Source organism: Temnothorax curvispinosus, unplaced genomic scaffold, assembly GCF_003070985.1.
Source record: "Temnothorax curvispinosus isolate PA1 unplaced genomic scaffold, ASM307098v1 QBEX01006928.1, whole genome shotgun sequence".
In the NCBI taxonomy this organism is placed as follows: Eukaryota; Metazoa; Arthropoda; class Insecta; order Hymenoptera; family Formicidae; genus Temnothorax; species Temnothorax curvispinosus.
This window is the reverse complement of record NW_020216708.1, coordinates 49,344-52,612: the sequence shown is the minus strand read 5'-3', so window position 1 is coordinate 52,612 and position 3,269 is coordinate 49,344.

Sequence of the window (3,269 nt, the reverse complement as noted above, 5' to 3'; positions counted from 1 at the left end):
AAAGCTAAATAGCGCGCGCGTAGCGCGCGCCTGTATTGTTCTAGTTTAAACAAAAATTGTATGGTTTTAAATGCACTTTACAATAGTATAACTTAATTTTCCAAAAATGGTACATTTTTTAAAATACCTTTATCACTCATTATTGTTTTTGAGAATATTTTAAAAAATATTTTATGTTATAAAATTATATTAAAACTTATGTTGCGCCAAATTCAACCATGTATCATAAAATTGTGTTACAAAATATAAGATGATTCTTCTTTATTCTTGCAAAATAAGATAAGGATGCACAATCCATATTAATCTTATCCGCACGCTGGCACTGTTTGATGATGGTTAATATTTTTTTTCTTTTTTGTAAGTTCTTGCAATACATGCAACGATGCAAAACACGTAGCAATATGTAAAGTCCAATTACGTAAATGATCTTTGTATACTACATACATGCATTATAACTTAATAATATAAAAAACAAATCGAGTCTTTGATGATATATAGAAAATCATAATTTTAAGTAATTATAATTTTAAAATAGCATTTTGCAAATTTAATTTAATTAAAGATGGAAAAGCATAATAATATCAGAAAAATGTATAAATGTTTTATAAAATTTTTTCTAACGAAAATTAGGTTGCATACTCGCATTTAATAATTGCATTTATCTTCTTGTTCCAAAATGGTAGATATAGTTAATAATATAATAGTTATTTCACATAGATTCTGGTAAAAAAAATATGTAAGTATTTTATATATTTTGTGTAAAACTGCAATATACAGGATGAGTTTTATTTAGCCAATAATCTTCGCTAAGTACCTTAAAAAGTATTGGATTATTGAAAAAATGTTTCGGATAAAAGTTGGAGAGTTTAAAGAAAGCCAATAAACGATCTTGTTAGATTTTGGATCCGAGGTGCGTATTAAGCCCAGTAAGGCCAACGTTAACTTTTTAAAATAGGAACCCGTATTTCGTAGTGTATAAACTTTTTTTTACTAATCTTGAACAATTTTTGTCAGAAACATTTTTTATTTGTTTAATACTTTTTGAGATATTCAAGAAAAACTTAAATTGGTAGCTTTTTCAATATTTAATATACCTTACAAATATACCTACAATATTCAATATACCTTACGATAAAATATAAAGATAAATACGTTTATTGACTCAGGGTTGCAAGGCGTTTTATAGGGACGTTCCCAACCCTTTATTCAATTCTCATCCAAGACTACCTTTCTCCTCTCACTTAACCCTTTGGACCAACGGCTTAACGTCTCTTTCCGGAAGACGGACCCCAGTTTGCTCCGCACAAGAGCCTATCTTGCACGGAGGGCGCAGGTTTCGAAAAAAACTTTCCCTTAAACATGGCTCTAGTGGACTTGAATCTGGTTCCTCAGATTACGAGTCTGGCGCTCTACCGCTCTACCACTAGACCACATTGCCACCTACTTAGCTTTACGATATCTCGATAATTGTTTGTCAGAGAGAAAAATGATACAGGTCTTATTGACTTGATTTGATTTCAAGAATATGCTATTGCAATAGTACCCCAACTTTTTTAAATATTTGTGTATACATAAATGAAAGCTCTTAAAAGATGTATAGGTACACAAGTATTTAAAAAAGTTTAGATATTATTGGAACAGTATATTCTTGAGATCAAATCAAGTCAAAAAGTTCTGCAACACTATTTCCTCTGACAAACAATTATCGAGATATCGTAAGCTAAATATTAAAAAAGTTATCAATTTAAGTTCTCCTTGAATATCTCAAAAAGTATTAAGTAAATAAAAAAATGTGTTATACAAAAGTTGTTAAAATTAATTAGTAGAAAAAAATAATACAATAAAAATGGAGGTTTTCTTTTTAAAAAAATTTAAATTAGGCAATACTATAGGCCCAACATAAGCCTTCAAACCCAAAATCTAATAAGATTGTTCATTGGTCGTCTTTGAAACCTCCAACTTTTATCTGAAACATTTCTCCCAGTAAATCAATATTTTCTAAAATAATTGACGGATATAATTGGCACACTAAATAAAACTCACTCTGTTTAATGTTTATAAAAATCGGATAATAAGTCCTTTTCTAGCTCAAATAAAAAATTATTGTATTGTTAGAACGTCTTCATGTAGGTACATATATATAATTACGCAAATTTTCAGATTTTTTTAAATTTTTGCGTTACAGAATGTTTTTTGTAAAAGGAAATAATATAGTTTTTTTTTAATAATATGGTACATATCATATATAAGAGAGACCGGGGCAAAGTCGGCCCTTTTTTTCGGTGCCGATTTTTAACAACAAAATAAATCATTTTAGTAAAATATAGTACACCATTGTAAAGAGTGAACTCTTGGCTACAAAATTTATATAGGCATTTTTTGGTCTACGTCGGTTTGTTCAACCGGTATAGAGTAAAAACGACAATGGTGCAAAAATCGAGAAGTCAAAATTCCCGGGGCGGAGTCGTGTCTTCATTCTTGGACTGGATTTTAAATAAAGATACATAATTTTGATCATAAAAAATAATAGAATACACTTTATTTATTGTTTTTAGTAGAAAAATAGAAAACGGAATCAGGGTCAGGACAGAGTCTGACAAGCGCACGCACTCGTTGTGTGCCTTTCGCCTGCACGAAATGCACTGTTTTTCATCGGCTCTGTTTTCTATTATTTCCGAGCATACGCAGCACATATTACTTATAATAGCTTTCTTGACTTCGTTTTGGCTTGGAAACGACTTCGTCCTGAACACAAGTTTTAGGTTACTTACAAAATAATAGAAATCAATGAAAATAAAAAAACCGCACTGGATTCGTGTTCAGCATGCATTACTCTTCAGAATCACTTACTTTGAGATTCGGAGAGACAATAATACTTAAGATATTACAAACTTTGGATGCGAAAGAAATTATACTTTTGACCTGCGAAAACACGTTTGCTTTGATAAGAATCACATGGCACGTAATCTCTCTAAACTCCGTTGGTTACGTGGGCATAAGCCGTGCTTACAGTATTAATGGCAAGTTCACACAATATACAGATTTTGAGATAATTGCAAAAACGACTCCGCCTCGGGGCCGACTTTGCCTTGGTCTCCCCTAATTTATTTATAGTAAAAATTGACTTTAAATGAATTGACAAATGATAAAAAAATTTTCTTGATACACAAATGTAATTTTTCAAGAAAATACAAAAATTTTATTCAAATAGATTTATTGTTATTGTTGTTATATAATTTATTAATTATGAGTATTTAGAATAAAAAATG